We start from the raw sequence: 25,417 nt of genomic DNA on the forward strand, positions 1-25,417 counted from the left end.
CCTACCTAGCTATCTGTACTATACTGTTACTTAGTTATTCCACATGCCACAGAGCCTATAGGGCTGAGTACTAAGGGCAATGACATTGGCAGGACTTCTAAAGTAAGTCACTGGGAAGTCGTGTGGATGGTAAAGTCCTCAAAATACTTTGTCCTACAAACATACAAACTCTTGCACATACACCTCCACACACACACACACACGCACACACACGCACGCACACACACGCACACACACGCACACACACGCACACACACACACACACACACACACACACACACACACACACACACACACACACACACACACACACGCACACACTTGCTACAACTGAATGTAGAACCCCTGCCTACCTAGCTATCTGTACTATACTGTTAGTTATTCCACATGCCACAGAGCTTATAGGGCTGAGTACTAAGGGCAATGACATTGGCAGGACTTCTAAAGTAAGTCACTGGGAAGTGTTGTGGATGGTAAAGTCCTCAAAATACTTTGTTCTACAAACATACAAACTCTAGCACATACACCTCTACACACACACACACACACACACACACACACACACACACACACACACACACATTCACCAGACCTAAGAGTAGAACCCCTGCCTATCTAATTACCTGTACTATAGTGTTACACATTTATTGCACTTGTTACATAGCTTAAAGAGCTAAGAAGCAGGATTAATGGCGAAGAAGCGACACAAGTAGCTGGAAGCAGTCCCTTTATTGAATACAATGATTCCAACAGTTCAGAACAAGCGCTTTCGCTCAGTATAATACCGAGCTTTATCAAGTTACTAAAATAACCAAATGGTTCAGGTTATATACTTTCATTAAAACCACATGCTTAAATCAATTAATTATCCTATTAACTTCAATTCATCTAATACACATTTTAAACTCAAACAAACAAAAACATTTTTTTAAAAATTGTTATCGCTATACGTTGAACATCGTGGGAAAACCATTAATAACATTCATTAAAAATGTGTGTTGGAAATTGTACATATATAATAAAAACAAAATATAACAAAAAATTGAATAAATCATAAAACGCCTTCCAACAATAGGTCTAAAGCAATAAAATCAATAAGGAAATAAATACGTTGTTATGCTAATTAACCAATGCTTTCTTTAAGCATTCCTTCCTTTGCCCTGACATGCAAATTAAATTTCTGGTGTTAGAACAGGTAACCCCAGATGCCCGGGGTGGTGACTGAGAAACGACACTAGAATACCGTGAGTTATTGTGGCAATTGACACTAGATGCTGGCAGACCACCGGGTCTCAATGAAAACATCAACATTAGCAGTGTTCTTAAAGTTAGGATGGCCCGACTATAGTGTTTTAAACCATTTTTTACATATCCATTTGATGTGGGGTGATTTACATCTAAATGCAAGCATTCAATTTATTTGCTTGCACATTCTTTACACTAGGTTTATTATTACTATGGTAGTCCAGTTTTGCTGAACACAAGAATGCTGGGTTTGTATTATTCATCCTTTGTTATTTGCCTTGTTGGGTTTGATGAATATATGAGTCTTTATGACATATAAGTATGAATTATGAACATAAATGGTACATTTATATGAAATATTTATTTATCATCACCACCCTTTTTTTACATTACTGAAGTAGTTTTAATATTTATTATAGGGACCCATATATTTACACATTTCTGTGCTAAGTTATTTGGGTTGACAGTGTTTTTAACTGGTTAATTAGCATAACAACGTATTTATTCCCTTATTGATTTTATTGCTTCAGACCTATTGTTGGAAGACGTTTTACGATTTGTTAAATTTTTTGTTATATTTTGTTTTTATTATATATTTACAATTTCCAACACACATTTTTAATGAATGTTATTAATGGTTTTCCCACGATGTTCAATGCATAGCAGATAATAACAATTAAAAAAAAAATTTTTTTTTGCTTGTTTGAGTTTAAAATGTGTATTAGATGAATTGAAGTTAATAGGATAATTAATTGATTTAAGCACATGGTTTTAATGAAAGTATATAGCCTGAACCATTTGGTTATTTTAGTAACTTGATAAAGCCCGGTATTATACCTGGCGAAAGCACTTGTTCTGAACTGTTGGAATCGTATTCAATAAAGGGACTGCTTCCAGCTACTTGTGTTGCTTCTTCACCATTAATCCTGCTTCTTGGCTTTTGTTTGGTTCCTGTTTGTACATTGATTCTTGGTGTAGCTTAAAGAGCTAACAAATGCACAAAGGTACTTGTAAGGTAAATAACATCAGTAGAACTGCTAAAGTAGGGCACTGGGTAGGAAAGTCCTCAAAATACTTCATCCTACAAACATACACATTTACAAAGTCTTGCACATGCACTTATAAACACAAACACACATTTGCCGGCCTGGTACTAGAACCCCTGCCCATCTAATTATTTGGGGTCCCATTCATGTTGTCGAACTTTTACAAGTTTGAACGTCATATGGACAAAATCATATGTTCGAACTTGTAAAACTTCGAATGTTATAACAGAGATGTCCGTAAGGAGAGTTTTCCCTTTCCTGCAATGTAGTGCAATCTCGGAGTTGGTATATTTAAGTAGTGGGGGGTGTGGGGGTGCAGGGGGCTTGCCCCTCCTTACAACCTCTAGGTACGTTTTTTGTGTTTTTTTAATCATGTTTTAGAACTTGTAAAGTTCGAACATATGGTGTCGACCCTAAGGTGTTCAAACTTTTAAAAGTTCAACAATGTGATAGAGACCCAGTTATTTGTACTATAGTGTGATGCAGTTATCACATGCACTTCAGAGCTTATAGGGCTGACAAGTTCCCAAAGGTGCTTCTAAGGTGAATGAACTCAACAAGACTGCTAAAGTTGGGCACTGGGATGTGTACAAGGTGGGGAAGTCCTCAAAATACTTCAACCTACAAACATATACATACACACATACTTGTCAGAACTGGGAATAGAAACCCTGCCTATCTAGTTATTTGTACTATACTGTTACATAGTTTTTGCATGTGTCACAGGGCTTATAGGGCTGGAGCTGTGCAAAGGTGCTTCTAAAGGGAATGACATCAGCAGGACTACTAAAGTAGGGCACTGGGAAGTGTTGTGGGTGGGAAGGTCCTCACAATACATCATCCTACACACACACACACACACACACACACACACACACACACACACACACACACACACACACACACACACACACACACACACAAACACACACACACACACACATATTTGCCAGAACTGGAAATGAAACTTCTGCCTATCTAGTTATTTGTACTATACTGATACATAGTTATTTCACATGCCATGGAGCTTATAGAGCTGGGGCTGTACTTCTAAGGGGAATGACATCAGCAGGACTGCTAAAGTAGGGCACTGGAAAGTGTTGTGGATGGGAAGGTCCTCAAAATATGTAATCCTATAAACATACACACAGTTACACACACACACACACACACACACACACACACACACACACACACACACACACACACACACACACACACACACACACACACACACACATTTTCTAGAACTGGAATAGAACCCCTGCCTATCTAATTATTTGTAATATACTATTACATAGTTACTGCATGTGTCACGGAGCTTATAGGGTTGGGGCTGTGCAAAAGTACTTCTAAAGGGAATGACATCAGCAGGACAGCTAAAGTAGGGCACTTAGAAGTGTTGTGGGTGAGAATGGCATAAAACTGTTTCACCTAAAAACAAGCAATCACACACTCACTCACTCTCACATGTGCCATGACTGAGATTAGAACTCCTACCTAGCTAGTTATTTGTATTACAGGGTTACGCAGTTATCGCACAAGCTACAGAGCTTATAGGGTTGATAGCTGTACAATGGAACTTCTAAGGTGAATGACAGCAGCAGATCATGTGAAGTAGGACAAAGGGAAGTGTACTGAGTGGGAACAGCATCCTAATACCTAGACCCCCCCCACACACACACACAAACGCAGGTTATGTGATATTATACGTCCACCTCAGTACTACTAAACAATGGAGCTCACCTTCATGCTACCATGTGTGACTGGTTACAACCGGTAAGCCACTGCCCGCAGCAGGACATCACTCTATGCCATTCAGGGTATCAGTGTATGTGATGTTCCCCTGTGTCCCTCCCTCTATCACTGTCTGTCTCTCACTTCCCCACATCTATGTGTGGGTATGCTTGACATATTGTTATCGGTTGCCCATATATATGTCTGTGTATCACATGCAACAGATGCAGATATATCACATGTGGGCGACCTACAGCTAGCTGAAGGTAATCCTGTCTGATGGGTGTGTGTAGGGACAGATAAGGTGTACATAGCCGTCTATATGCAAAGACATGTATACACAATACAGTAATATAGTCCAATGTGATTTCCAACATGGCCTATGATTCTCTATGTGTAGGAGCATGCCCAGTGCGACCTTCTATGATAAAAGTGGGACTCCATTCCAGAGATAGGTGTACTCCAGTCCAGGGCTTTCTGTGCTACAGCCATACATTTCAGAAGTATACAGGACTTTCCTAGAAGTACTGGATCTGTTTAGCAGGCATTTTCTGATATATCTGCAGTCTGACACTTCAATGTATTGTGTCATTACCTAGTGATAGACATGCTCAGATTATTATAGTGGTTTACCAGAGGAATACAAGATGTATAAATCACAGACCAATATTATGGGCCAGGCTATATACATTCTTGCCCAACAAGACCAGTTGGGATGTGTGGTTACAGCCAGTTGACTGATGACACTGTGTAAATAGTCCAGCAAATTGGTGATATACTAGCTGGGGATTTCCTGCTTGTGTGTTATCTTTCTTACCTGAGGAGTCATATCCTGGTGTGGCCATACCTCTCAAATGTACATATTTTGACAAATTGTCCAGGTGTTTGCCTAGACATTTCATCCAGTTTACATAAACTTGTGTTTTTTATGGAAAGTTAGTTGCATATATTTGAAGACTGATGTTACAAAATAATGATAGACATTACTGTTTCAGACTACATAACCTTCAGACAATTCCCGCTAATGCAAAGCCTCTCATCCTAACAACTTTCTCAGTATGTAACAGCAATATTTGCATGTGCCTATAATTGTGCCTTTGTCCTGCTTTTATTTATGACCTTGTTGAGATGTCTTGCTGTCAGACATTGAGAGGTATGGGTGTGGGTACAGAGTGCATTCTACTGTGCAGACATGTCCATTATTTGTGTAGTATATTCCACATAGCACTGTATCTTCCAGGTATGACAGTGGCAGAGCAGTACAGAGTAATGTGGGGAACCACTGACGGGCAGTTGTGTATAGGTTGGTGGTTTGCTATGACGTTAGTAGGGTATTGGCCCTGAAGTCCTTATAACCCATGCAGATGAGAGTGTAGCCCATGTTAAGACATGCCAGCACACAGAACTCCTGTCCAGCAGGTACACAGGTGGGATCAGAGGACTGTCTTCTGTGTTTCCTGTGCACTTATACAGGGAGCACATCACTAGGGGTATTGAGGCACTTGTCTTGTGTTGATAGGAAGTGAATTCCACAGATGGGGGGTGGTACATGGATCTGTCAAACCAACAAGCCATACTGATATCACAGGATGGAGTGGGCCTTGAGTTCCAGATGTGCTACAGTCCCATCAAGGCAGGGCATACCTCTCAACCTCTTTGTGCAAGAAATCTGGACAGAGCCTGCCAAAATGGGGGGACAAAGACCCAAACATAGGGACAGATTTTAAACATTGCTCTTATAAACTTAGAAAGTGGTTAGAGTAAAAGAGTTTGTTGTAATATACATTTTCTGAAGGATATGAAGTATAAAACTCAAATGCATGCCTTATTTAGTGACTTCAATCCTCAGATAATCCAAGTGATTTGCCAGAGGACCACAAAGTTTATAAGGAACAGACCAAATATATGAGCCAGAAATCTGGACATTTTGTGAAAATCTGGACAGTTGAGAAGTATGAGGCAGGGTCTGGATTGCTTTGTATCCCAGGCAGGGGTCACCTCAGCATAGTCTTTATGGTGCAGGGTAGAGGGACAGTGCTGTTAGCTTATTTGTGTAGGGTAAGTTGTTGGGAATTGGTGTAAGGCCTCATTGTTTGCAAGATCCTTGTGTGTGGAGTCTACATGGTCAGTGGTGTGTAGGTTTGTGAGGTCAGCATGTGATTTTGCATCTGAAGTGTCCATTGTTTGGGTTTTGTTGGGTTCAGACCTCCACTTACATGAGTATCTGTTGTGTATTTGCAGCTGATGTTTACTGATCCCTTACACTGCATAGCACCTATGTTACTGCACATTCTGTTCTGGTGTGAACATTCTTCATTTGTCTGCCCAGTGATTCCCCTTCCCCTTATGTGTGTATCTTTGTCTTTCTGTAGTCCAGTCACCAGCTTTGGCCACAGTGGCTGCTGTTATGTATTTGTAATTCTGATGTGGACAGGGTACATGCCATTACATTTGCAGAGAGTTGTGGGATTCACACCTCTGATTGTACCTGTTTAGCAGGTTGTCCATCATTGCACCACTCCATTTGCTGTGCTCCTTAGACAGTTTGTGTTGCTATATGCTATTATGAGGCTACATGTGGGCCTAGCTGTCATACCATCACAAACTGACATCTGCACAGGCCAAGATATAACAGTCAGGCAAAGGCCCACATATGGGGACAGGGTGTTAATCGTGTTCTGCCAAACATAGGCAGTTGGGAGACTGGTTTGGTAATTGCTTGGTTTGCTCTTATGAGTTTGATGTCTGCTTCCCCACTGTCTGCCATTGCTATTTTAACATGACCCTTTTTTGTTTGGCAAATAGTTGGCAGGCAAATGCAATGTTAGGACAAGAAGAACAGATATCCAAGGCATACTTGTGCTCCTATTGTGACAACCTGTGTCATTCCAGGGATATGGCTATTGGCCACTGACATGTTGTCAATGCTGACACAAAGAGGTGGCAGCCTTTTATACACTGGCAGTAGGCTGACCTTCAGGTACCACAAATTCTGAGATCTAGACATCTCGACAAAGCCATCAGTGATTGGGGGTAGGAGGCCTAAATGTAGGAACCATTTTTAGGTATTGGCATTGCAAACCTAGAAAGGTGGTTCAATAACAGGTTTTGCATTAGCATGCATGTTTCTATGGGTATGAAGTCTGGCACTACCATCTGTCATTATTTTCTGACCTTAGTCTTGCGTAATTTGCCAGTGAAATGCCAGGCAGCCACTATTTCATGTTATACAGACCACAATTATGATGCAAACCTCTGGACATTGTGCAACAGGTCTGTACAGTTGAGAGATATGGTAGGCACTGTGTAGGTTACTCCAAACTGTGTACTGTCCATATGTGTGGCCCTCTGTCCATGACCTGTATAGCTTTCCTGCATTAACAGATATTGACATATGGACAGTCTATACATCTCATATCATAGGTGTGGCTGATATGCATAATAGTTGGCACTGCAGTTCTCTGAACATGGCCCTATTAAAGACAGCACTGTACCTAGGCCACTACAGCACAACAGCCAGGTGTAGGTGCTGGCCAAATCCTGACAGTATTAACCACACATATAAGGAGCTCATTGACTCCTGCATGTTGCGGACATGCAACATTCATCATGTTTTCATGTGTATTGGGACAGCCCCGGCAATGTGTGCTCTGCTGCTATATCCCTGCAAATATACCTGTTACTGCATTTCTATGGGAATATGGGGGGGCACACCTGTCAACTGTACACATTTGCATAGACTGTCCTGCTATTTGCTTTACATTTTGGTTCCATTTAGCATACTATTGTGCCCGGTCAGGGGTACTAGAGGCATATCACTTAAGACCACACATCAGATTGTAATGGCATACATTTGAGTTTCATACTTCTTACCCTTCAGAGGCTTACTGCAACTGCAATATCTGCTGTGCTATCACTGGGTAAGTCTGAAGGGGGGGTATTTCATCATTGTCACCATTTGTGGGCCTTTGCCAGATATTTCTTTATAGTTTTTTACAGCTGACTTGCTGGGTGAGGCTGAGTTAGTTGGCCCCCCTCATACAATGCAATGGGATTTGTCACCTTGGGTACTACTGCATAGTGTGGAGAGGCCAGTATTGGAGAAACATCTCCTGGTGTCCCACATAGCTGTCATTTGTCTGCTGTTATCCCAGTAGACCATCGCATTCCCTTGCATGCATGCAGCAATACCACAGATATGTTACCAGAACATACTAATACATTCATTTATTGTTAAGAAGACTGACTTACCTTATGCCTGAGGCAGTTGTGTGGACGATGCTTGAGGGCTGCCTATGTCAGCTGGATGAAGTATACTGCCTATACATGGTAAGTTACAGGTAGTGTGATGTGTGTCATCCACTTTACTGTATGTGTGAGTTAGAGAGAGGTGTCAGTCCCTGGGTGCCTACAGTATCAGTGTGTGTGCTATGTGTTGCCTCTTTGTCAAGACCAGGCCATAATGGGCACACCTCCATCTGCCTACAGGAGCTGTCATGTCCTCCGAGTCCCTCTCTGCCTGCGGGGATCTTGGCAATGGTGGAGGGCTGTGTGGCCTTTCCCCATGCTGTTCCTGCTGTAGCTGTTTCCACAGGATCATATTGTGTAGCATGGCACATACTATGGACATGTGTGCACACGTGGCTGAAGAGTATTGTAAGGTTCCACCAGATATGTCAAGGCATTCGAACTGTGACTTGAGCATCCCAAACACATGCTCAATAATGATCCTGGTTTGAGTGTGCCTCATTATGGTGTTCTTGGGTGGGTGTGTGTACATTTCTGATGGGTGTCATCATCCATGTCTCCAGTGCATAGCCAGCAACCCCCACCAGATGGCCATACGGGATGCCCTCCCTTGGCAAATTCATGACACAGCTGTGAGGAATGCCAAATGTGGGAGTCATGATAGCTTCCAGGGCTGCTACCACACGCATTCATAATGCCCTGGGCATTGCACATGACCTGGCAGTTGATGGAGGGGAAACCCTAGCAGTTTATGTAGACCCTACACTGCTCACTGGGTGGTGCTTTGATATGGATGTGCATGCAGTCTATGGCACCCAGTACCTCTGAGTAGTCTGCTACATGGCTGAAGAGGCACATATTATGGGTCAACTCCTCATGGGTGCCAGGAAAGTAAATGTGCTCACTGGCATTTGGTAGCATGGCATCCAGGAACTGGTGGAGTACCCTGGATGCAGATGCCTGTGAGACCCCCATGATGTCCCCAGTAGGTCTTTGGAAAGTACCTGCTGCTAGTATTCTTAAGGCTACACATACCTTGGTATGCACTGGGATGGGTTCCCCTCTGTTTGTTCTGGGTCTGAGGTGAGGCTGGCACAGCTCAATGATTTTCTGAAGTATGTCCCTGTCCACCCTGTAGCGCTCTACTATCTCCAAATCATGTAGCTCCTGCTAGGTTACCCTTGGTCTGAATACTCTTCTCCTCCTCCTCAGTCTGGGCTGGTTGCCAGCATTATTCTCCTCACCGCCCTCAGCCTCTAGCATATACTGATGTATCAAAGCAACAGCAGCCCCTAACATTTCATCGGTTAAAATTACCCTAAGTGTGTACACCAATGATGCAGAGTTTGTGGGAAAAATCAGACTGAAAGGTGTTTGCACAGTTTATACTGTTGTGCTGCAGATGCTGCCTGCATCATGATTGGCTGGTTATAATACATTCCACCTTCTTGCTATTGTATTTGTACTTGATTGCTTTTAGCTTGCTATTTCCCTTTTTTTCCCTTCCCATTCCCACCCATTTTAATCCTCGAGCTGTGTTGTGCAAACCCGGTGCCCAAATGTAAACAGTCCTGCTATTTCCGGGGGGGGTTTGTTTGTTTTAGACCCGGTGCACGCTGTGCAAACCTGTTTAGCTAAAGTAAACACTTTGCAGTAGGAATGGCCCTCCCCTGGATACGAACACCCTCTTCATTTCATGGAATAAGTCAATACAGCCCTAGACACAGACTCTTGCTTCACTGTGCTTAGCTAAGCTCAAATGGCAGCCGTGGATCTCCAATATGTTTACACCAAGCATGACACAGCCCCTTTTCATGTCAGCTGCTTCTCCTGCTTACATTGCAGAATTATAGCTGCTACACAGTTAGGTGCATTCGGACAATGTCTCCCTTTGTGATTCATTAATGTTTGTTCATTTGCATACCCCACTGCCTTAGTCCCTAGTTAGACCACTACACTGCAGCCTTTCCCCTTAGCAACTACTGTTCCCTGTTATTGTTTTGATTCTACATGCCATAGACTATAATGGCAAAATGCAGATTTCACTTAAAATTGTCTTTTCACATTTTTTTTTTATTTTTGTCCCGATCCCATTTGCTGCCCTATGCTTAAACGTCTGAAATCGACAAAAAAAAAAAATTTAATTTATATTTTTTTGCAACTCTTTTCTATGCCAATGGCCATATTTCTGGCCAGTTGCATGTCTACTGATTATAATACATGCTTTACTTTGAGCTGTCATGCCTCCATTTTGAGTTATGCAGAAAAGTATTTGTCTTGTAGTCAAATTTATTTATTTATTTAAGTTTGATGACTGGTAAAGTCCACCGGGCCAAGAAGAGCCCATTTTCAGTGGAGAACGTGGGAGAAAAGCTCCACAATAATTGCAAGTAACATTTCACATGTTACAAAAGGACATAGTTCATACAGTTAATTAAACATTTACAGATAAGCTCCATGATATTTGCAATTGGCTTTTCATAATGTTACAAAAATGAAAAAGCATAATCCAATACAGAAATGTCAACATTTACATAAAGTGAATATTTTTGTTATAAACTCAATTGTAGGTTTAACATTTCAAAATATACAGCTACTAGCCATTAGTAGGTTAGGAAAATATTATGCATGGAGAGGGTAATAGTATAATTGAGATTAGAGAATATAGTACAATAGATATTAGAGAGAAAATTAGTTTTTGGTAGGAGAGGGATTATTTTGGGTGGGACGAAGTAATAGTAGAGGTAGTTGGATAAGTCAGTGCAAGGTGGAATGAGGGGGGGAGGTTAAGTTGGAGCATGGCAAGGGCATTCCCATTTGGATGAAAGATGAGGGAGTAGCTGAGATTTGAAATTTGTATTAGGTAGGTTCTGTAGGTATGTGGGGAGAGAGTTCCACTGTTTTGCTAAGGAGTGGAACAGCAGCAGATGGCCAAATACATTTCTGCCGCGGACACTATTCTGGCACGGATGCCTGCCTGAGTCCTGAATCACTAATTTACCTCATTTGCATGGTTTTCACCCGTAAATGAGGTAATTAGCATTATTCAGTGGTGTCCATGCCAGAATAGCGCTGGGAGGCTTGTGCATGCTCCCAGCCTACTTTTCTGAATCGCACAGGCTCCAAACTCCATGTTCAGGCCATGCCACTATTTGGACATGGGATTTTCCATTCCTAAATCCCGGGGCATGTCTGTTTGAAAGCAAAATATGGAAGAATAAGTGAATGATGGCAAATTAGTCCCTTTGAGCAGTATATAATTAAATAAATAAACTGTAATCATTATATTGAACAGGACTATAGGTAATGTAATAGTAAAAATAAATTGATCTTTATAACCAATTTCAAACCACGAACCTCACTCTACATAGGCAATGAAGGGCAGCATTATGCTAGTGAGCATCTGGTATAAAGCTGATGCTATCATGTACTTCAGTTTTAGTGCTGTTCTTTGATTTTTTAAGAAATGTGTAATATATTTATGGATCACCTTGTCACTTTGGATGAATGGATGCACCATGAATTCTTGAAACTACAGACCTCATATCATAATTGCCTGACAACTACTGCTTGTTACTGATAGCTCCAAGTTCACATACACTGAACATATATATATATATATATATATATATATATATATATATATATATATATATATATATATATATATATATATATATATACATTTATATATATATATATATATACATATATATATATATATATATATATATATATAGATAGATAGATATATATACATACAGACATATCAGATGATACAGTGGTTTATTGGTTGTGTTGTCACCTCACAGCAAGAGATTCTCAGCTGGGATGCCTTCTGTGTGGAGTCTGCATGTCCTCCCTATGTTTGTGTGGGTTTCCTCCACTGTGTCTGGAGTGCTTCTTTCTGAGCCTCTGCTGAAAATAAGCTTCATTCCAAGTTGGACTTTCCCAGTTAATAAATGTTAAATAAATAAATATGAGATTGTACAGGTAAGGGCAAAAAGACCACAGACAAATATTCTGCAAAATACATATATTTTGTAATGAAAGCAAGCTCACCTACACACCTATACTCTCATTACTTTACTACTTTCACTCCAAGTTCAATGTAAATTGGAGAAAAAGTGATAAATGATGGTAAGTGAAAAAATCTCTGCAAGTTTGGTGAAGCTAAAACAGACTATATTTTGGGAAGAAGTATATTTCTCTCAGAAAATGCAAGCAAAACAAGCGTGCAGCTCCCACCTTGGGTGATTATGCTCATTTAACTGCTATGCAAGTAATTTCATATCAGGAAACTGATTGTAAACCTATTTTAATTTATCATGTTTTTCATAATTTGCACTGACAAAATAAGTACGTAAATAAATTGTCTATAGTGGTGCTTTGTTGAAGGTTGTGCGTTAGGCCCAGCAAGCCAGCACGTAAAAATCTACTGCCAATTATTAGCGGATCGGAGTTCCGCTGTGGCGACCCCTAACTGGGAAAAGCCGAAAGACACAAAAATAGTGGTGCTTCAGTTTCTTCATTGCTAATTTACTTTATGTTCCTGGAACAGAGGCTAGAAAATAAAAAAAAGGTTATTATCTACAGATTATGGCATACAGTAACATAATGTTAAAATATAATTACTTACAGGTATAGATATATAGCTTTGGACTGAAAACAATCATGCAAAAGTAACAGTGCATGAGTTTTCATAAATATTCATGTAAAATGTGGTGGAGTATCCACCGCTCTGGTTGATAATATATTCAGTCCATCTGTTCTTTTAACATTTTTCATTCTGACATACAAAATTTTCAATCCTGAATAGTTATTATAGGATGAAGGAATGGATAATTTCTGCTCAGTCCGATATGTAGAAGTTATTTCTTCCAATATACCCAAAACAAAACTGGTACAACTTTCTGTGTTGTAGGCAGATTAGTTTTATATTATAAGAAGGATTATGCAGTTTAATAACTTTTATATCAAATAAAAACAGTTGAAGTAAAACTGTACTACATAAATTTTGTTCAAACATATTTTGGTGTGCAGCCTGAATGCAAATAATAATAATAATAATAATAATTATTATTATTATAATAATAATAATAATAATAATAATAACTGTTTAATTTCATGGAACTGCATTTTAGGTGTCAAGGTAAAGGCTTTCCCTGGGATTCATGATGCTCGGTGCAGGGCCGACGTTAGGCTTGCGCTGACCGTGCAGCGTGAAGATAGCACAGTAACGCCAAATGCATAGTAATGAAGGCACGCTGCCGACACAGCCATGTGCACAGGAAAGGAGCGATAGTGCATAGGGCATGTCAAAGTGCCACACGGAGGCATGGAAATGGCAGCTGTCGATGTGCAGCCTAAAATGCCTGCATATAACAAGTTGCAAGATAGTAACCATGTCAGTGTCCCTGGATACTGAAACGTATGCAAAGCATGCAAGAAAGTGCCTGCGAACACAAAGTGACGAAGCAAACACAAATGCACGGTAGGGAATAATGGGTCCCTATCCCGCGAACAAATGACATGGAAGACCATGTGGCTGTAGTTCAACGCAGTGTAGATAGCCATACCAAGTGGAAGTGAAATGCATTATATGTTAGCGAGCCTCCAGTAGGTAAGTCCAGCTCAATGGTGAGGGTCACCAGCTGACCCATAACGTAAGGGAGGGTACACAGCTGGGCAGATGTGTCCATAACAAAATACACAAGAAATGTTGATATCTAGCAACCGTATGTCCGAATTATATCCCACAATGCATGTAATAGTCACGTACAAAAGGTATGTCCGTATTTCACATACCAAATGTGATAGGACATAGAATAAGCATGTAAATGAAACAGAAGGAGCATACAAACAGCCACAACAATAAGGACACATGTAGACTGAAAGGAACAGTATTATCTGTACCGTCGACTAGAATTACCACCTGTCCCACTTTGCGAGTGACAGTCCCTCTTTGGGCAGTTGTGTCCTGACAAAAACCTGTAACAATGGCAAATGTCCTGAGATTATAGGTCAAAATTATTCCCTATATGTTATGTAATAGTTGCATTAAACAGGTTTTCTGTATCTAAATTACATAAATGTTATAAGAAACAGAATAAGCAACTGAACTGCTGCAAGAATAAGCTTTTATATAGGCAAGAAGTCTAAGTTCTATCCTGTGTACTGATCGTGGGTATGTGTCAGCCTGTAAAATGTGATGTGTGTACCAAAAATGTCCCACTTTGGCCCATTGAAAAGGTGGCAACCCTACAGTCGACTGTGGGGAGGCATTGTCCACTACAGTCGGATATGTGTATGGAATATATCCCATCCCAGACATAGAAAAAGGTGGCATCCTACCAATGAGTACAACAGGTCACCAAAATCCGGAAGTCAGCAGTACACGCCGAACTTGTCAGGATGTGTCACAGTCGAATGGGTAGTACCCGGGTATACCAAACATGTAATGAAAGTGAAGTATGGGTGTGTACCTATGTGCGTGAGGTATAGCATGTGGAAAGCAAACATGGCAGGGTAGTCCACACAACCATACAGGTACCAGACACATGTAGGGTATTCAATGTGTTACTCTGGCCGTGTCATGGGCCAACAACCAAAGCAGTGATGTATGGGGTGTGAGGAATCTGTGTGTGTGATGTGGATGGGTAATGGTACAATCCTCCAAGGCGATACTGTGTCGTGTGCAGAATAGGTGAACCGGAGGTGTATGAGGGAGCAGTGGATGAAGCTGAAAGAAACACAAACACATGTATAAACAGCTGAAATACAAGCAGACAGGCCATACTCTAGAACACAATCCCACAAACAGATGAATATTGAAATGTGCGATACAAATGTATATATATGTCACCGGCACATACCCACAAATTGGTCCTGATGGAACTGGCCAAAACAAATGAAACACACCTGGATGGAACTGGCCATAACAAATGCAACACACCTGGATGCATAATGGACTACCCAGCATCCCCTCCACATCACACAACCCGTTCCCATACCTGAACGTCCACCAAATCCAGCCGTACTTGGCCTACTGGTTTGGTGCAGCCACAGCTACACATAGTGACCATTACACATATGTAGTAGGTAGTATCACCCTAGGCGGTTGCAGGATTGCACACAACTTCAGCACATTTTCGTAACTCCAAAACGATGCTCGGTATTCCTCTTATTGTGGATCGGTATAATTTTTGCATATCCCTCATGGGATACGTAACCTGTGTAAACATTAGAATGGGAGACAGACATGAAGCCCAGCCCTGTAGATATCTAGACAGAAGTTGGAATGTGCATTAGAGGTGCACGACACTGTCCAGCCCTAAGTGGTCATGCATAACCTACTACCCAGGATCAAACACTTGCCCGTGACGCACGTGTCCCGTCACAAATAAGCGGAAATATATTGCACACATTCGCATAGTGGCAAATGGTATAAGGGTGATGAAGGCACTGACGTAAACAGGATAACCCTGATCTACTGTGTGAGGGGACACTTAATGTGTGTGTAGGTGTGACCGACCATACCTGTCAACCTCTGAGAGCAAGATATCTGGACAAAGCCGTGAATAAAAGTATACCTGTCAACCTCTGAGAGCAAGATATCTGGACAAAGCCATGAATAAAAGTGGGACAAAGGCCCAAAAGTATGGACAATTTGTAAATATTGCTCTTAGAAACTTAGAAAGTTGATAGAAAAACAGTTTGTACATTAACATTAATTTCCTGAAGAGTATGAAGTCTGAAACTCAACTGTCTGTCATTATGTTCTGACTTCAGTCTTTAATGACTAGCTACTGATTTGCCAGAAAACAACAGTGTATTACAGAGGTCCGTACATATTTACAGTAACAAACCTTCACATTTGTTTACTGTACTATTGCATACCTGTAGTTAATTCATGTCCAAAATAATAATCCTCGTATGAATGCATACAGGAAAGAGTCAAATGTGAATGGGAACACCCCTAACCGTGGATTATGTATTGTAACCACCCCCACCCATATTATGTATTGCCAACATAAAAAGCTGCTGACAGGTGTCGAAAGACCTGTGTCTGTAAACACAGGTAAACCTCTATAAAATTGACAAATTCTGTACATGTGCTTCATCTGACATTTGAACTCGGTCAGGGCAGGTCCGTTCACCAGGCGGACAAGCCTAAACTCAGATCACCACATGAACACCCTGACAATCAAAGACTTTTATGTGCCAGGACTATAAGCCTTGGAGATCTGCATATCCTTGGAGTGATTAAATATGCAGCTTGGGTCCTGAGCAGTAGGGAATAGGGAATGTGTAATATGTAGTACCGCGTTTTTCCAGGCAGGAGAATGGATGCCTGTGTTGTAAGTGAAGCGGTGAGACATATGTTAATGTAGCAATGTACTATGGGTATGCATAGTACATAGTACATAGTACATAGTACATAGTACATGTACTATGGGTATGCATATAAATGAGTCAGAACACCAATAGTATAGTGGTTACAGCATCCGGCCAATGTGAATGCAGTCCCGGGTCAACTACGACTACAGCACATATGAGTTAATGAATGTGTGTGTGCTGTAAAGACATTTAAATATGTAAAGGTGAACGTGTGTTTCACATATGTCCGTTAACCGGATTACAGATATTGTACTGGTACTGTCACAATTAAGAAAGCCCACGTAAGCACAAAGACTTGGTAAACATATGTAACCCACAATAAGGATATGCAAGTGTGCCTGGGCGTGTGTAATCCGCTCACAGCATAGCAAATAAATGCTGTTTTCTACACGTTTATTTATATATCTATATATGGATATATATAATTGTGTATAGATATATATCCACAGACTTAAACTAAATAAATATATGAAATAAAGAATGTACAGACATATATACATATATATATATATATATATATATATATATATATATATATATATATATATATATATATATATATATAGATATATATAGATATAGATATATATATATATATATATATATATATATATATATACACACACACACACACACACACACACACACACACACACAATTACATTAATCGATATATACATAAACATATAAACATTTGTCCTTGTAGATATAACACATGTACATAAATAGGTTACATTATAGCTATTATGGATAGACATACAGACATGCAAGAAAGGTAAATACACTGCTGCTTTCCAAACCATTGCCCGGAAAGTACCAGTGTGCCAAATCTGCAAGTTCTACTCTTTAAACATGGATATAGGTGTCCTTTGCAGGACCCCAAACATTGATCATCTACAGGCACCATCCTGTAATGATTGATGCAAATAAATCACAGCCGCATCTACAATATAGCTGTATATGCAACAGTAGCTTGTGCAAGGGTAATAACACATGGGTTGACAGAATGTATGACATGTGTCCCGATACGTGGAGAGTGGATAGATCTTAGAAGTGTCTTCATACTTTATTATCGCTCACATTAAATATGTCTTATGACTACTGTGGAGGGGTGTCAGGTATGGGAATCATGGATATGCAATAATGGGCCTAGGTTCACAGGTGTTGGTTGGCACAGATTTATTACGTCCGCCCCATGGGAGTGATTAATATTCCTATGTGGGTATAGCACACACCTATACCTTCCAAAAATGAAGAACCCATCTACTGGATATTGTGTAAACCATTGGGGGAAGACGTAGGGACTTATATCAGTGTCATGCAAGCGATTATCATGGACGTACATGCATACGAATAAGATGGTAACCATACCTCTCAACCTTTCAGAATAAGACATCTGGACAAAGGCATATTTAAATAAGTACAAATAGGGACTATGTTAAATATTCCTTTGACAAAGTTAGAACGTTGGTAGAATAATGGATAATTCATTAGTATGAATGTTTTGAGGGTTATTAGTTATAAACTACTAATGTCTGTCATTATTATCTAACTTCACAGTCCTTAATGACCTGCCACTAATTTACCAGAAAGGCACAATATTATAAAAAAAAGGAACAACATTATAAGTCTAAGTTCGGGACATTTACCCAAAATGTGTACAGTTGAGAGGCATGAAGGTAACCCTCTCCTAAATAAATATACAGAACTAGTGATAGGTGGACAGGTGTGAAGAAAGACGTGATGACAAATGACAAAACATGTATAAGTCAAAAGAATGTACCTCGATAAATGTGAATGAATACTTATGTCCTGTGATAGTCAATGTGGAAGGTTAATGAAAACAAAATAAATGTGTCCCTCAGCGAGTTATGCAGTGTCCCTGATACAGTGTTCAGTCTCCCACACTCGCATGTGAGTTCTGCCACTGATGGAAAGCGCAAATACTGGCAAACACATAAGGTAGATGATAGCATAATATGTTTTGATTAGTACCTGTTGGCTTTTGTGAGGAACACAACACTCTTGGCGGGTGTGTCCTGCAAAAGGAATGTAATGGCATCTGGCCTGTGATTTCTTCTTGTGTGTAGTTGTATAATAAAATGATATATCTTGTATCAGAAACAGATACATGTTATAGGAAACAGTATTATCGACTATACTACTAGAAGAAAAATCTGAAGGTATGAAAAGCGCTGAAGTAGTCAGTTTAGTATTGACCGCAGGTATGTGTTGACATGTCAAATGTCACAGCTGTATATATTGTACCTATAGGGCTGTCACCATTATAAATGATGAAAGTGGGAGCTGCTTTGTAGAAATGTCAGACGTAGCAGGTCAAAACATACCTACAGCCATGCATACCCCACAAATAGACATATTAGCACACAGCAAAGCTTAGGCCAGGAGTCATGGAGCCTTGGCCGGCGTGTACGAGTAGAGGAAGAGTAGAGCAAGGCAAGATGTCTGCCGAGCTATTCAGCAATATCCTGTAGGGGCGTGTAAGACAGCCCCTAAAATGAACATTGCACGGACATTGTTAGGATATGCAAATTACCCCATTTGTAGGTGAAAGCTATGCAAATGATGTAAATCTGTGATACATGAAACAGTAAGCAGTCCGTGCAAGAGTAGAGTTATGTGCAGAAATGTACTCGGATGTTAACCAAGTTATGTTCTGCAAGTAGCTAAACGGAGCAATGTCAGTTGCAAATAAAGGATGAATTCAGTTGAAGAAGCATGCCAATGGCCAAATATAAGGCCAGTGGCATATTTTTCCATTGGAAATTAATAAAACTCTATTTGTCCTCCCCCAATCTCCGGTGTGTAAGCATAGCACAGCGGTGCGAAAACGCGCTGCACTTTTAAAACAAGAAAAATATTTAAAATACACATAAAAATTGTAACTTTAGTTAGCAGTTAGTTCGCCATGCAGGTGAATGGCAAGCTGAAGACAAGATGGCTACTGAGTACTGGTTGCTATGTGTGTAAGTGCTCTGTCAGAGATGTAACAAAGCATTAGTAGGCAATCCGATGGAATTGAGGATGAGGATAGTGAATCACAATTTGGCATGCCATATGGGCCAAGCCATTACAGTGGAAGAGTAGGTTAAGGGGACTATCAGAGTAGAAGATAGGTGACATCATGAGTGTGTATGTATAAAACACTATAATCCTATCGGAGCAATGTGTCACATGTTTGCTGCCAGTTACTCATCAGTGGAAGAGGCGTGTTATGATTTATCCTAGGTACAGTCAGGAAACTGACGGTGTACGCCATGGGTATCACTGAAGTTTCTTGCAAACCTGCTGACAGTGTGTTTGCGCCTGTGCGCGCCTGTAAGCCCGAGTAAGCATGCGTGCACGTGTGTCAGCCCATGTGTGCATGTTGAAGAACGAGTAAGCTAGTGTAAGAATATTGAAGCCCATGTAATGTCATGTAAGCCAGTGTACGCATTTGTAAGCATGTATAAATCTGTACTACACACATCACACACGTACTGTACACTCTGAAACACATGCTGCCAATACTACACACGTCAGTCAAATGGCACATGGATGGATAATAAATCTTAAGAATCAACAGTGCTGTAAACTATACTACATTGATGGTCATTGCTACAATGCATCATGCCTGCTTACATACACCTAGAAGGATATCACACTTTGTGTTAACAACATTTTAACATTAATACAGTGCTATAAAGCCACCATGTGCATCAGCACCATGTTCTTCTGTTCCTGCATCAATGTTACACATTACAGGTGGTGGCACAGGTGTCATCATATGCACAGGGTATGGTGTTTCTTTTCCAGAGCCTGTCATTGAGCCATCCAATCAACATGTAAGTATGTGTGTGTGTGAGGGATAGCAGTGTTTGCATGGCCCAATGTTGATGCAATGTGTGTGTGTATGTGTTAGCCCTAGCTGTTTGTTTCATGTGTGTGTGTCTGCATGTACACAGTTTCAGCATGTGTCAGCCAAATACAGGAGGTTGTGGGACAGTCACAGACCATACCTGCCAGGCTGTACAGAATGCCATTACTGGCCATGGACACCCCTCCATGTATTCAACAATATTCCAGTCATGCACGTGTCAATGTATACACATACATTCTTGGGATCTGTATCACAACCTGTGGGTAAACGGGAGTCAGTAATGTTAATGTGATTTGCATAGTAGTGTCAGTTAATACATAGTTATATGAGCCATACTCATCCTCCAAAGTAATAACCACTGCTGACTGTTGCTGAGATGTGCACACAGCTGTTTAAAGGTGCTGTACTATCATTGTTGTCAATGTCCCTTGTAATACCCAGCAACAAAATAACTGGTCACTACACAACTATAACCCAGGATCACTACAGCACACAGTATGTGCACTATCACAGAGCCATAGCAGATTTACATACATCAAAGGTGTTCACGTACAGATAATGCAGCACATTCAATAGTGCTAATATCCACATAAATATCAATATCTATCTACATTACATATATATAAATAGATACACACACACACACACACACACACACACACACACACACACACACACACACACACACACACTTGGTAGGGTTGGGATCAGAACACAGACCTAACTACCTTATCACACTACAGCATTACGCATGTACAGAATGCGCTACTGTGATTACTAGATCACAGCATTCACACAGGCATACGTCTAGCTTGCTGGCATTAGCATCAAAGGCAAAGATGCTGTACGGATTCTATGGAGACTGAATAGTGTAAAAGCAATGTACTGTTATCATGCAGCAGGAAACTCTCTCTCACACACACACACACACACACACACACACACACACACACACACACACACACACACACACACACACACACACACGTGGCAGGATTGGGATTAGAACACAGACCTAACTACCTTATTACACTACAGCATTAAGCATTTACAGAACGGGCTACCGAGATTACTGAACACAGCGCTCCCAGAGGCATACTTCTAGGTGGGTGACATCATCTGCAAAGGCAAAGATGCTGATAGGGAATGTATGTGGTGTGAGGCATCTAAAAGCATTACCGTGTCCCCAGGCAGCTGGTAAACACACACACACACTTGGCAGGGCTGGGAGTTGAACATACACCTAACTACCTTATCACACTACAGCAATACGCATTTACAGAATGCGCTACCGAGATTACTGAACACAGCACTCCCAGAGGCATACCTCTAGATGGGTGACATCATCCGCAAAGGCAAAGACGCCGATAGGGAATGTATGTGGTGTGAGGCGTTTAAAAGCATTACCATGTCCCCAGGCAGCTGGAAACATACACACAGCCACACACTTGGCAGGGCTTGGAGTCAAACATACACCTAACTACCTTATCACACTACAGCAATATGCATTTACAGAACATGCTACCACGATTACTGAACACAGCACTCCCAGAGGCATACTTCTAGGTGGGTGACATCATCCGCAAAGGCAAAGATGCTGATAGGGAATGTATGTTGTATGAGGCGTCTAAAAGCATTACCGTGTCCCCAGGCAGCTGGAAACACACACACCTGGCAGGGCTGGGAGTCGAACATACACCTAACTACCTTATCACACTACAGCATTATGCATTTACAGAACATGCTACCGAGATTACTGAGCACAGCACTCCCAGAGGCATACTTCTAGGTAGGTGACATCTTCCGCAAAGGCAAAGGCACCAATAGGGAATGTATGTGGTGTGAGGCATCTAAAAGCATTACTGTGTCCCCAGACAGCTGGAAACACACACACACACACACACACACACACACACACACACACACACACACACACACACACACACACTTGGCAGGGCTGGGAGTCGAACATACGCCTAACTACATTATCACAATATAGCATTACGCATTTACAGAACTCGCTACCGAGATTACTGAATACAGCACTCCCAGAGGCATACTTCTAGGTGGGTGACATCGTCCGCAAAGGCAAGGATGCCAGTAGGGAATGTATGTGGTGTGAGGCATCTAAAAGCATTACCGTGTCCCCAGGCAGCTGGAAACACACACACACACACACACACACACACACACACACACACACACACACACACACACACACACACACACACACACACACACACACAAACACACACACAGGCACGGCTGGGAGTTGAACATACACCTAACTACCTTATCACACCACAGCAATACGCATTTACAGAATGTGCTACTGAGATTACTCAACAGAGCACTCCCACAGGCATACTTCTAGGTGGGTGACATCTTTCGCAAAGGCAAGGACACCGATAGGGAATGTATAGAGAGTGAGCAGTCTGAAAGCATATTACTGTCCCAAGGTAGACATAGACAAACAAAAGGCAGTGGTGTGATTGGGGCAACTAAATATCTACGGAGCACTACAACAACACTACATAGATACGGGACGCACCACAGACAGTACACCCTGCAGGACAGTCAGCCAGTGTGTTCAATGTAGGCATCCATCGTGATGTTGAAAATGGACATCTGCTGCCTGGATGTCCGCCGTCGCTATACAGGATGTCAATGGCTATGCCCATACACAGAGGCACATCACTGACATAAGGTGTCACTGGCCATGCCCAAATGCTTAGTATCACACGTCCATTTGGAATGTACTGTGTGTCCATCTACACAAAGGCGTACTGGGCATGCACACACACTTAGCAGTTGCAAAGGGCCGTCTTGCATGCACATGGATTCTAAACATGTAAGGGCGCAGTTTGGAATGTACTGTGTGTCCAACTACACAACGGCGTACTGGGCATGCTCACACACTTAGCAGTTGCAAAGGGCCGTCTTGCATGCACACGGATTCTAAACATGTAAGGGCGCAGTTTGGAATGTACTGTGTGTCCAACTACACAACGGCGTACTGGGCATGCTCACACGGCAGTTGCAAAGGGCCGTCTTGCATGCACATGGATACTAAACATGGAAGGGCACAGTATGGTATTACTGTCCCCACGTACATGAAGGCCACTCACATATATTGACCAGTACACACTCAGGAGCTATAACAGATGTCTCAGGTGCAGATCAGAGAGGTACACACCGCAGTCTACAATGTAGCCCTCAGACATCACCATGTCGTTGGACCAGCAATACATCAACACAACACTGTGTGACTCATGACCAGTGGACTGTACATAAGTGTACAGCAACTGTGCAGACTACACATGTACTGACAGGGTTCCATCATGTGTTATGCATTGCAATGATACCACTGTACATAACCAGGTTGGCTCTACACATAACAGGGGCTCTGGGTCTTACACAGCTGTGACCGATGACTGTCCATGTAAACCAACGAACACACATGTTTGGATATGTCATACATGTAATTGCAGTGGATATGTGCATGGACCACACACACAACACATATGTACATAGCATAGCTTTTGCTGTCCTTCATGCAGACAAGTGGCTACAGCAATCATACACATGCAAATGGAAGGTGGGTCCATGGCTGTTGAATGCCAACAGTACATGAGGTAGCAATGTTGACCGAGGACACATTCCGTCTGTACTAGTTACCCATGACACCCATCATATCATACAACAGTCCATGTGTTATGTATGTCAACACACATGCCCACCGATTGCAATGCATACAAACATGGCTACATGACAGGCATGTAGGACCAACACACATTTACAAACTGTAATGTGCATGCAGCTGCCATGCATGTGCAGTAGCTATGCAAGTAATTCATCTGTGCCTAACTACAACATGCAGTTGAAATGCAGCCCCATCACTGACACCTGTATATGGTGACATACTGACAGTACGGTAGGATGTACATCAGGTATGGATGGATGTGTGTACGTAAAGTGGTGATCCACCTGTGTAGATGGATGTTCGACGGGTACAGCTCACAGGTGTGTCACACGCCATCATACCATTATATTTGCAAACAGTGCGCTATGTTACTGTTACCTGACAGTGAAGACATAAAACCTACACAGCGGTCAGGTGTTACCGACTGTATGTCACTCGACACCTGCAACACTTACATCCTCCCGTGTGTATATAGCAGCACAATTGCCGGACATAGCGTTGGTACACATAATGCAGCCAATACTGCTGCATGTCTGTCAGACGTATCATCATATAGCAGGTGTATCATTCACAGTACTGCCATGTGTGTTTGCATGTGTGACCATATATGCCACATATGGTGGGGAATACATCCCAATTGTGACACACCGCTGTACACTGTTGTAGACATCTATACATACTGCAGTGTGGAAAGCATGCCGTAGGCAGGTGTGGTGTGTGTGCCACACACATCAGCTATCCGTATGTGTATGACAGTTGTGGTCTCCACAGTGTGTGTGTGTGTGTGTGTGTGTGTGTGTGTGTGTGTGTGTGTGTGTGTGTGTGTGTGTGTGTGTGTGTATGTATGTATGGCTGTCTGGTGCATGGAGTGAGGATGTATGCTACCATACAGAACACACAGGATCCCAACCCCTCATGGTGATGCAGTCTACTACCCTGTTGATGCCATCGGTCTCAGCCGTACTGGCTACCTGTACATGTCCCTTCTCTGTGTCGCATCGTGTGGGTGCACAGTACTGTGAGGGTGATGACCACATAGGCAAGTGTCCTCACCTCAACACTATGGGGTGTGCATTATAGTGTTGTCAACCCCGTGAGTGTGGGCATGTTCCTGTACTGTGACAGGGTATTACTACTACACAGTGAGGCCTCATGCTA

This window comes from Protopterus annectens, chromosome 8.part0 (genome assembly GCF_019279795.1).
Source record: "Protopterus annectens isolate FY-2018-M chromosome 8.part0, PAN1.0, whole genome shotgun sequence".
Classification (NCBI taxonomy): Eukaryota; Metazoa; Chordata; order Ceratodontiformes; family Protopteridae; genus Protopterus; species Protopterus annectens.